General features: G+C 47.3%; 1 protein-coding gene across 2 annotated transcripts in view; it reads left to right on the top strand.

The window, feature by feature from the left end:
* The window catches only part of Shroom3 (shroom family member 3), a 266607-nt gene that overhangs the window by 45146 nt on the left and 209197 nt on the right, over nucleotides 1–12264 (top strand). The window lies entirely within an intron of this gene.

The raw sequence follows: 12264 nt of genomic DNA on the forward strand, positions 1-12264 counted from the left end.
GTGACGCAAGGGTGTCCTTCTGGCCGATGGACACCACAGGAAGTCAAGGATTGCATGAGGATAAATGGCCTTATGAAAGAGTGGCTAGTTTGGGGGCAAATAGTGGGGTGAGCGGGCCACAGACACTGAGAAGGGTTTGACAAGATTGGGGGGCTGCGAGAGGGTGTTTGGACTTTGGAATAGAAAAATGTAAGATTTGAGGGTGAGGACTGGAATGTATCTCAGCTGGTACAGTTCCTGCTTTGCATGCCTGAGGCCCTGGATTGATCCCTAACACCAAACACAGCTATGGTGCATGCCTGGAATCCCAGCACTCGGGTTGGAGCGGGGCAGGAGGATCAACAGTCCAAACTCATCTTTGCCTGTGTGGTGAGTTCGCGGCCAGCCTGGGCTGTGTGATACTCTATCTCAGACAACCTAACAAGAACATGTTTGCTTAGTGTGCCATGGCATGGGTGAGGGGCAGCTGATGGGCAGGGAGATCAAAGTGCTGCAGTGTTAGGGAGCTGGGTGGCCACCTCTTGCCTGCCCCGAGCGTGGGAAAGGCAGTCACTTCCCTTGTGTAAGCCTTTAGGCAGAAGATGAGCTTCATGATGGCCGTGGGCAATGGCAGATTACTGAGGATGTTTCCTACTGAACGTGCAGGACCCTCAACACGTGTAGGTGCCAGTTTTCTGTTCTCATGGTGCACGGTCTCTTGGACGAGCTGACATTGTTTGACATATCCCATTCAGAAGAGCTGCAGCCTGTTGGCTCTCACTTTTCCTTATTTCCTGACAGCTCCCTGACAGGGCACCAGGGGACCAAAGGACATTACAGGAGAGGCAGTTTGGTCTCGTGCAGAGGCCTCATGCTCTGTCCTCTCTGGAGTCTTCCCCAGTCCCTTCCTCCTTCAAATCATCCTTGCCCGTCTACTGGGCTGAGGTGCAGTGTTTCTGTTTGGTTTGGCCCTGAGCATCTCAGGCTTCTCTGCTCTGCATAGCCGCAAAGGTCACACAGCCCCGGTTCACCTGTGGCCTCAGCATGGTTGTAGTGACGCAAACCAAGTGAGTAGCCTGTTGCTCAAGTCCCTGTCACCTGATGGAATGTAACCTCTCAAGGGCAAGGATCCTGTCTGCATCCCCAGTACCTGGCACGGCGCCCTCCCTAAAGAATGCTCTCAGTAAATGTTCCTAGAACAAATCGATTGGTATGTGTGGATCAAAGAGTCCACTTCTCCTCTAGATAGGTTCTAACCTAGTGATGTGGTCTTGGATAAATCACTTCAGCTCTTTAGAAAAAAAAGAATCGCTTACTGGTTATAATATTAAGTGATTTCTGAAATTACAGTGTGCGCCAGTCAAACACATCAAATGATTCTTAACCTCGAAATACTGCTGGGCTAGCCAACAGAGTTCTTGTGGAAATTCTTGTTTATTACTTCTTCAGTTTTGATTATTTCTTTAGGATAGGGTCTCATGTAGACCAGGCTGGCTTCCAACTCCCTATGTAGCTGAGGCTGGTCTTGAACTCTTAATCTTCCTATCTTTATCGCGCAGCTCTTGGAATTAGAGATGTCTTTTAGAGCTACTTAAAGTAGTTAACTTCTAGAGGTGTCAACTTCCTCAACTTCCTTTTGGTTTATTGCTATGGATCAAATAATAATAAAGGTCGGAGGTAAACATGGAGAGGCAACGGAGCATTGATGTTCAGGGCATGAACACTCAGGGCAACAGTACCAATCACGAGTTTGAGGGCCCTGCACCGTGCGTGACACACCTGACATGTTCATAAGTCAGGACGGAAGCCTCAGTGGTCAGTGAGCATGGCATTGGGTGGCCTGGCCATTCTGGGATCCTGAGATAGCTCAGCAAGTCTGGCTTTCCCTCTGAGGGGCGATGGGAACCACAGGTGGGCGTTGAGTGGGAATATGGCGTGACTGGAGGTCTTCACTTCCTAGTCATGGCGGGATGTACTCTCGTTTCTGTTCATGCAGATTTGTGTTTTCTCGGGTGGTAGCTAGAAAGAACAATTTAGTTTTATACAACCAGAGATAAGTTGCTTCTTTGGTCAGGTCATAAGCTGAGAGTTTGTGCTTAGCAATTTCTACGATGTTCTTATGGATGGAGGTGACTGCCTTATCCTAAGTATAGTGTTCCTGTCATCCGCCTGCCTCGAGTGGACTGACTCACAGTGGCGGGGAAATGTAAAGACGCATGACGGATGGATAGAAAGGGTAGATTGGGTGGGAGGATGGGACCTGGGTGGATAGACAGATGAGATGGATAGGATAAAAGGCCAACAGACAGATGGATAATAGAGGGGAGAGAGGACAGACAGAAATGGGGAGCAGATCTTCATGTGTAAGGAGAACCGATGGGCTCTTTCCGTGAATCACAGATACGGAATTCAGAAGTCGTGTAGTTGGGTGCGTGATTCCTTAATCCCAAGCCCTTCCTCGTTACACACATTCTAGTTTAATAAAACAGAAACTGGATTTTATTTTTCCCCCACAGTGAGAAAGTTCGAGGAAGCTGGTGTTGCATTGAGCAGAGGGTAAGAGGCACATTTGCTGAACAATGAGAAAACCTCTCAAAACTGCACTCCGTCCTCCTGGTGTGGGCTACTTTTTCCCGAACGCTCAGTAATGCCTGGATCTTTTCTTTTGTGTTCTGGTCTTGTGCAAACACAAATTATATACTCTTGTTGACTCCACCATAAGCTGTGAAACCGAAGCCGGGGAAACCCGAGTCCTATAGAGGGCAGTTTCGCTGGACCTGCTTCCTGGGGTTGTGGGATGGAAACTCGGAGCACCTGCCTCTTCATGGAGGAAGAAGTGTCCAAGCAGAAACCAGCACAGAGCCTCGATAAAATCAGACAAAGCAGCTTCCTTTGTGAGAATTCATACATTCTAGATATGGGAGAAGTCCAGGAGCTCACCCAGCCCTCCCTCATCAGGCAAATGTAGAAAGGAAAGAGATTAGAGAGGCGCTTGCTCACACACGACTCAGTGGGTGCAGATTTCTCAAAGCCATGTGCTGTAGTAACACAGGCTGCAAGAGGGGTGTGTGTGAGTCCTAGCTCTCCTGCTTCCTAGCCACTGTGGCCTGCACAAACGACATTCTCTCCCTGAGCCATACATTCTCCATCTGTTCCTAAACTGGTTGTAAGAATCACAGACCAGAGTGTGTGATGCCCGGACACAGTGCTCAGTAAGCAAGAGTCATAGTGGTTCTCTGTTCCCAGAGACAATGCAGAATAGAAGCCACCTTGGAGTTTAAAGCATCAGCCAGTGCTGGGCTTGTTTCCAGCAGTGCCCAGTATGTAGTCAAGCAGGGCTCAGGGTGGCCTTGATGTAAGGGATTGTGGGAGGCACTATAGTGAGTTCAGCAATGACTCCCAGCCACGATGTTCTTGTTTTTGAGGTGATGGGAGCAGATATGCGCACACTGGCCTGTAATTCAGTGGGGTGCTGTGTGAACACACAGCAGGGAGGTGAATGTGGGACTCTGGTTGGGCAGAGGTAGTGGAGGATATTATATTCAGCTATGACTTTTGTTTACACTGCGTTTGTTTAACTCTGTGAAGCTGTGATTCTTTGCCTGTCTAAAACATCTGATGGTCCTAATAAAGGGTTGAGACAGGAGCAAGGATAGGCAGAGCTGGCAGGCAGAGAGAATAAATAGAAGGAGAACCAAGGAAAGAGGAGCAAGAGAATGAGAGGAGGATTTCAGGGGCCAGTCACCCAGCTACACACAGCGAGCTACCCAGTTACACACAGCCAGTCACCCAGCTACACAGCCAGTCACCCAGCTACACACAGCCAGCCACCCAGCTACACACAGCAGGCCACAGAGAAAGAAGCAAAGAAAGGTATACAAAAAAAGAGAAAGACGAAAGCCCAGAGGCGAAAGGTAGTCAGGTTAATTTAGGTTAAGGAAAGCTGGCAAGAAACAAGCCAAGCTAAGGCCGGGCATTCATAACTAAGGATAAGTCTCCGTGTGTGATTTATTTGGGAGCTGGGTGGGGGGCCCCCAAAAACCAAAACAGTAAAACATTGCACAACACAGAGGGACTTTTGTATGGATGGAAGGCTCGGCGAATTCTTCAGGGAGGGAGTAACACCGAGAGGCGTCTGGAGTTCTAGAGTAAGAGATTGTGCACATTCTGGTGGAAAGGGGCTTCTTATACGCAAATACAGCCTCTTTTTCAGGCTTAATAAACTTCTCTATTTAAATTATCACCGAATAGGAAAAGAAGAAAGCTTAAGACAGTAATAGTAGCTGGGTGTGGCAGCACACGCCCTTTAATCCCAGCACTCTGAAGGCAGAAGCAGGTGAATTTCTATGGGTTTGAGGCCAGCTCCATCTACAGAGTGAGTTCCAAGACAGCCAAGGCTACACAAAGAAACCCTGTCTTGAAAAACAAGCAACTAAACAACCAACGAAATAAAACAATAGCAGTTACGACTCAGGAAAACTCGTTATGTCCTGAATACTTTTCATGGGCCCATTCTTTTGTACACTGTCCATTGAAAGGAAGTAGATTATTATTATCCCCTTTTACAGATGTGAAAACTGAGGCATGGAAGTTAAAGCCTTGTGACTGTTTTTAGAAGAACCATACTCGGACCTAGGTTATCTGAGTGGCGTCCGTGCCCCAGCTGTGGCATCACAGGCTGTATCAGGCTTGGTTTCCTTGCCCTCTGCACTCTGTTCTGGTCTCTAGCTGAGCTGTGTGGGCGCTCTCAGCTGCTGCAGTACCCTCTTTCCTGTTGGGAGAGCAGAAGGAGCTTGGAGAGCGACGCTGGGGTGAGGCCGGGCTCTCATACATCACCAGCAAGTGCTGTATCACTGGACAATACCCCTAGCTCCTTTTTACGTTGAGGCAGGGCCCTGCCAAATTACCTAGGCTTCCTCCAACTTTGCATTCTCCTGCCTCAGCCTCCCACGTAGCTGGGGTCCCAGGTATATCCTGCCCTGTCCAGCTTGTATTGAATGTGCACATGTAAATCTTCTAGTTTTCTTTTTAAAAGTTGGCTCAATTGCTATTCATTGTCCCTTGCATTTGTGTATGTATTTTAGAAACATCTTGTCAATTTCGACCAAAAAGAACGCTTGAACCTTACTAGCTTGTGATAAGTCTATGTGTTGATTCATAGGAAATTATCACCTTAACACTACTGGGTGTTTCGATCCAAGGACGTGGTTTATGACGACATTTGTCTCGGTCTTCTTCAGTGTTGCCCAGGAACACTTTTGTAGTTATCAGGGTCTTATACATGTTTTACTTAGATCTACTCTCGGGTATTTTCTCTACTTGAGTAAACATTTTTGCCATTGCATACACATATAATAGTTTGTCTTTTGTGTATTGATCCACTGTCTTATGATCTTATAAGTTCTAAAGCAAAGTATCTGTAGGAGATTTTTTTTATAGATGTCCTTTAGTGTTAAAGGCGTTTCCTTCTGTCCCAAGTTCCTAAGACTTTGTCTTAAAACCACAAGTGACCACGTGTTGTGTTACAGGCCTTTAATCCCAGCACTCAGGAGGCAGGTGGATCTTTGAGTCCAAGGACAGCCTGATCTACACAATAAGGTCCAGGACGGCCAGAACTGTGATCCTATCTCAAAAAAAAAAAAGATAAAACAAAACAAACATGAGTGGATGCTGGCCCTGGTCACAGCTCCTCCCACACATCTTGGGATGCCATGTGCTCAGCCTGGGGTCTAATACAATAGCTCTTTCCTTGGACTTGGTCCTGCCCCTGAATTCATAAAAACTGTGTATAATAAGAACAGGACCAGCAAGGGCCTGAACCGGGGGCGGGGGGTTGACAGACAAGAGACAAATGAGGAGGTCTTGATGCTCTGTGACACATTCTGTTCATCACAGATTGGTTAAAGAGAGACAGAGCTCACCATTTTCAATCCAAACCTGTGTGCTAAGCACAGAAACCCACCTATGCCTTTGCTTACTGTTTTATTATAGGAACCATAAGTTGATTTCCAAATATAAAATTTAATAGAGAAAGCAATTTTTTTTCTTCAAGTTACGATCCCTAGAGTCTGATGCAGCATCCTCAACCCCATCACCGTCCTCTGGTTGCAAACCATCGAATCATAGCGTCTATGCAACACTACTGTAGAGGGGCAGACAACGTGGTTAGATGTCTCGGTCACGGGGCTGGTGGAATCTGTGAAATACACCTTTGTGAGTTTCCCGGTTTACTTGCACATACGCACTTTAATTCTACGGTGGCTTCCTTCATCCTTCGAGCACAGGACTGGAGTACAGCGAGCACTGGCGCCCCCATGTGGACGTGAGGGAATGTACACGGAGCACAGCATTTCATCCTACAGAACCCCTTTGTGTCCTGGGTGCCATAGCTAGCTTATGGCAGGCAGGTTTCCAGTCACAGAGTAAGGAGTTGCGTCACCCCTTCCGAGCTCTGTGAACTTAGGGCTCCTGATAGATCACACCAACCATGACGCCCTCTCCCTGTGTGTCTCTCAGAAGATGAAAGGTTAAGGAAATTCAGTTTCCAGAGGGGTTTTTTTGTTTGTTTGTTTGTTTGAAACCATGAATTATCAGATTTAATTGTTTTAAAAACTAATTTGCTTTTTGTGTATGTGGAGGGGGGATTTTGCACGCCACAGCATTTGTGTGGCGACCAGGGGTCTACTGTGGAAGTTGGTTCTCCTCTCCTTCCGCCGTGAGTGTTTCTGGGATTGAACGCCTGCCCAGGCTTGGTAGCAAGTGTCGTTGCCAACAGAGCCACCTCACCAGCTCTAGGTGTTTGGGGCACATCTTTTATAATGTCTTATTTAACACACACACACTTCTTACAGAATTGTAACTTAGGATAGAGCTGTTTTCCCATCGCTTTAGGCAACAGTGCTCAGAAAGAATAAAAGTGGACTGATATCGGTACGTGTCTGATCAAACAGGAAAGCTACAGGCTGTGGAGGATCTGAGGAAGGCCGTGAGGACAAATTCGAAGGTGTCTGTCTCTAGATGTGCCCAAGTAGCCTGTGCAATGATTGGCTGTGCAGGTTGTCAAGGCAGACGGCCACAGAGGCCCTTCCATCGCGGCTACCAGGCACGAGGTCCTTAGGACCATCCTGAGTTCTGGGAGACCCTGGCTCCAAACAAAGTTGATTTTAAGTGTGGGTGTTCACTACTGGGTCCTGTTCCCCTGTGTTGGCGTCTGTCCTTTGGCTAATGACGCAATGTCTTGGTGAACATTCGCTTACTGATGAGTTTGAACCAGAAAGCGTGGTTCTCTCAACTTTTTCTTTTTCAGGACTCACCCAGATATTCTTGAGCTCCCATGTGACATTTCCAATCCGCTTGTCAGTTTCTGCAGAGGAACCCACTGGGATTTTGGTGGTGACCACACTGAATCTGCAGATCCATTTAGGGACAATTAACAATATCGCCTTTGATCCATCCATGTGACATTGCCCTTCGTTTATATTTTCTTCATTTTCTGTCAATATTCCCCACTGTCCGAGTGTATGCTTCCCAATTCTGGCTACTGCGGTGTCATCGCTTTGACTGAGCGGTTTGTACCCAGTGGGAACTTACTGTTCACAGTTACAGCAGTTGTGAGTCCGCCATCTAAGAATCAGTGGATTCATCTTCATGTTGCTGGGCTACCGGTCTGAGAGCCACATTTTGGGAGCCGTGGGTGTTAAATGAGGAGCAATGGGAGACCCTCCTGGGGTGGAGAGGAAAAGGACAGTAGGTGAGGGGACTCTCGGGGTCGCTCCTGCTTGGAAACCTTCCTGTGGATGTCAAGCTACAGACAGCAAACTCGGGGTGATAAAAATGATAGTTAAGAGCACAGACCAAACCAGGGAAGGCTCGATTGAATTCTCTTCCTGCCAAAATGCACTCGTGGGACTTGGGACAAGTTCAGCCTCTGTAAGCCTCAGTTGCCTTAAAAGTAAGATAAGGTTCCCAGGGACCTGTTGTTGTTGTGGTTGTTGTTGTCTTTAGGGACCTGGAAGAATCCGGTGAGTTACAAAGTGCTGAGCACAGCACCTGATCCGTAACAGATGCTCTGCTAGCTCCTGTTGTCATGGTGACCTGGCCCAGTCACACAGCACTGAAGTTCCTTGGAAATGTTTCCCCGAGTGAAAGAAACACGCGCACATTTGCATCCGTGGCCTTGACTGGAGGACGGGCATGTGCAGTTGATGTGTGTGTGTGCGTGTGTGTGTCACGGAGAAAGGGATCCTTAGTTTCATCTGGGTTTCCATTTATCTGTGAAGCCAAGTTGAACTGAAACATGTCCGAGTTCTTCCCCAGCTCTGAACTCTGTGGCACTTGCACTTTCCTCTCACAAGCACAAGGTGGCAGCAGAGACAAGACCTTTGACTGCTGTTGCCCCTAGCGCAGCGGTTCTCAGCCTTCCTAACGCTGCAACCCTTTAGTGCACTTCCTCATGTGTGGTGACCCCAACCGTAAAATCTTCACTGCTACTTCATAGCTGTAATTTTGCTACTGTGATGAATCATAGTGTTAATATCTGTGTTTTCCAATGGTCTTAGACAACCTCTGTGAAAAAGTCAAAACCCCCAAAGTGGTCATGACTCACAGGCTGAGAACCGCTCGCTGCCCTAGGGTAATCTGGCATTCTGTAACTTAAACCACATTTTACAATTAAGATGCCAAATGGTTTAGGTTTACTGCTGATACCTTGGTGGTTCCAATGAGGCCTTAATGTCCCTTAAATAACACATATATGGTATTACACAGATTTTTTTTCTTCCAATCTCAAAACCTTACATCATGGAAAAACTCCTCCGAGTTCTCACTCATAATAAAGCCAGGGCACTGGGGAGCAGGGAGGTAGCTGCCTGCTTTATAAGGTGAAAACTTGCTTCTAGAATCAGGATTTTAGTTATTAGGTGTGTGGTGACACCCACCCTGTGTATTTCATAGAGATCCGGAGCTGTCGATCTATTCAAATATGGTCCTGTAGCAGATGATGTGATCTGGAGGTTGGGAAACCTGCTTCTTGGCTGAGGTTGGTGAGGCTGGGAGGAGTGGGCAGAAAGGGGGACAGACCATCAAGTGAGATGGGAGCTCTGTGCAGAAGCAGAGACTCCTCTGAATCTGGAGTTAGTGAGTCTAGAGACATCTAAGGAAGATGTCCGTCCGGGGTGCGGATCGGAAGACCCATTAGAGAAGAACACAAACGTGGCATCAAAGTGAGCTGGCATAAGACCCATATAAAAAGATCCCTTTTCGCCAGGGAATCGGGGATGCCACAGAGTTCCCAGCAGAGTGGGAACTAGAAGTGAAGGGCTTAAAAGAAAGGCTCAAGAGCCACCTTGAATGGTTCACAGGTACCGGAGGAAATGGACACGTCAGTACTAGGAGATGTTTAATGTTTTACTCACGTGCCACGTGACTCCGGCAGCCTCCAAGTACCTACATCCTCTGCGATGTTTAATGCGTTTCTTAAAATGATCATAGGGGAGTGGAAACCTCCGGAGGGGAGGAGGGGTGGGGCCCTGGTTTTCAGAGCAGACTTCCTTCTTTCTCCCTTCTGGGTAATGAGAGCCGAGAGTAGATCAGGGTAGATCAGGAGTGGTGCCGTCACACACCCCTGAGAGAGCTGTCCCCTCGGCAAGCAGGGCGGAGTAGAGGGATGGATTAATCCTTGAGTTCAGTGGCCTTTTGTGGCAGTTGCTCTGTAAATTGTGCCGCTTGATTGCCGGGTGGAGATAAGAGTGGAAGTCTGTCCTGGTCCTTGGGAACTTAGTGTGGTAGTGATCGGGACTGTAAAGTCTAACCTCATAGTGAGGTTTGCCCCGTGGAGGGAGGGTTAGTGAAAATTCAATAATCTCAGACCCCAGTCTTGTTTTATCGAGACAGGCTCTCACCATGTAGTTCTGACTGCCCTAGAACTCACCATGTTGACCAGACTGGTCTCCAACTCACTGAGATCTACCTACCCTCTGCCTTTACCCCTGCCCTGCCCTGCCCTGCCCTACGCTGCCTCCGCCCCGCCACGCCCCGCCCACCTCCACAAGTGCTGATTAAAGACTTGCACCACCACACCTGGGTAATCCCAAATTCTTTTTAACAGTGGAAAGCTTTATGGAGTTAGGGTGGAGCATGGTGAGTTAATATTTCGCTGAAGCACGGGGAGGAAAGAAACCGGGTTGGGCTCTAATACCCTTCCTTGGCAATGTCATGGGAGCACCCCAAGCTGTGTCGGGTCCTATTGATGCCCGCAGCCATCCCCTCAGCCAGCAAGGGCACCGGGTCACCTTGGTCTACCTGGGGAGTGAGGGGCTAATTCAGTTAACCCTTTGGCAGGATCCTCATTTCCCTTGTGTTTGGGGACCTCCTGTAGAATTGTCACGCTGCTGAGCCTTTCCTGACTCGTGGAGGTTTCCTATATATATATTTCACCTTGGAAGAAGAAAGAAAATGATGTCCACACTAACTGTAGGTGTCAGGGTGGGAGCCTGGCAGGATGGCACACGACTATCAGTCCAAGGAAACGATGTTCATACCAACTGTAAATGTCAGGAATGGGAGGCCAGCAGGGTGGTTCACGACTATTGGCCCAGCATTTGAGAGCCAAGGCAGCAGGATTATGATGTTAAAGCCGGCCTGGACAACATACTAAGTCCCAACCTTTAAAAATGTAGGAGACAAGGAAGCTGATTGCTGGTCCAGATTCTAATGTGTGGGGCTGGGTGTGACTTCTGTAGTATCACACTATAGATAAAGAGGCTTCAAGGGGGAAAAGAGCTGTGTAAGTGCTAACTAATTGTGTAGGAGGTCCTTCTGTCCATGTATTTCTTTCACTGGTTAATAAAGGAACTGCCTTGGCCTGTTGATAGGGCAAAACTTAGGTAGGTGGGGAAGATGGAACAGAATGCTGGGAGGAAAAGAGGGCGGAGTCAGAGAGATGCCATGGATCCGCCAGAGACAGACGCTGGGAATCTTACATGGTAAGCCACTGCCACGTGGTGATATACAGATTAATAAAAATGGGTTAAATTAATATATGAGTTAGCCAATAAAAGCTAGAGCTAATGGGCCAAACTGATTTAATAAATACAGTTTTTGTATGGTTATTTTGGGTGTAAGCTAGCTGGGCGGCCTGGAACGAACAAGTGCCCTCCTTGCAACAAACTAAAGACTTTAAAAGAAAAATGACCTTATCTGGGGATGGCAGCTCAGCCCCAACACTTGGGAAGTAGAGGTAGGAAGATTATGAATTCAAGACCAGTTTCTGCTACATAAGGAATTTGAGGCTGGGCTGGATTACATGAAATTCTCTCTCTCTCTCTCTCTCTCTCTCTCTCTCTCTCTCTCTCACACACACACACACACACACACACACACACACACACACACTTTGATATGCTGGGCACAAAGGTGAACGCTCTGTCCCTACCTGATGGCTCTGGAAGGATATCAAGGACAAAGCACTTAAGACTTGGGCTGATTTACCTGGGCAGACCCTGATCTTTAAAGGCTTCTTTAAAATGTATAGTGATTAAATGATCATGTCAAATGTTCTGTTGCTACAGTCCCTGGAGTAAGGGGCATCTGGCATTATGAGTATTAGTGAGGAACTATGACCTATATTAAAAATCAAAGAATAAATTTTTAAAAATTTTCTAAAAGTCTTTCACTAGATGCCTGTTTGAGGGACAATATGGAAGCCTAATAACCTTGGGCAGCCTTTCTGGAAATCAGTTTGGGTTCCTTAGAAAGATGAATTTCATAGGTTTACTGTATGAGCAGGAATTCTTGTAGATATATTCCTGAGAAAATGAGACCATGCTTCCAAACACGTGTATGTATGTGAGTGTTTGTAGCAGCAGAATTCAAAACAGCCCCAACTGCAAAGGCTCCGCATCTCTGGTAAGTGTGTTATATCCACAGAACGGGATGTTTTACCATGGGAAGAATGAAATTGTGGTACATGCTCCAGTGTGGAGGGACCCTTAGGAACCACTGCTGAGGCTGGAGAAGTGGCTCGGGAGTTAGAAAAGCATGCCCGTTTTACAAGGGATCTGAGTTGGGCTCCCAGCACCCATGTCACACAGCTCACCATTATCTGTAACTCCAGCTCCAGGCCCTCTTCTGGTCCCTGTGGGCACCAATACTCATGCGCACATACCCCTCTCCCTCACACATATGCACATAAATAAAAATAAAATAAATCATTTTTAAAATTGCTAATCAGAAGCCACAGACAGAAGGCTACACATTGTGTGATTGTACTTATATGAAATGTGCAGA

This window comes from Alexandromys fortis, unplaced genomic scaffold (assembly GCF_014885135.2).
Source record: "Alexandromys fortis isolate MF-2015 unplaced genomic scaffold, M_Fortis_MF-2015_v1.1 scaffold_0, whole genome shotgun sequence".
NCBI classification, from domain to species: Eukaryota; Metazoa; Chordata; class Mammalia; order Rodentia; family Cricetidae; genus Alexandromys; species Alexandromys fortis.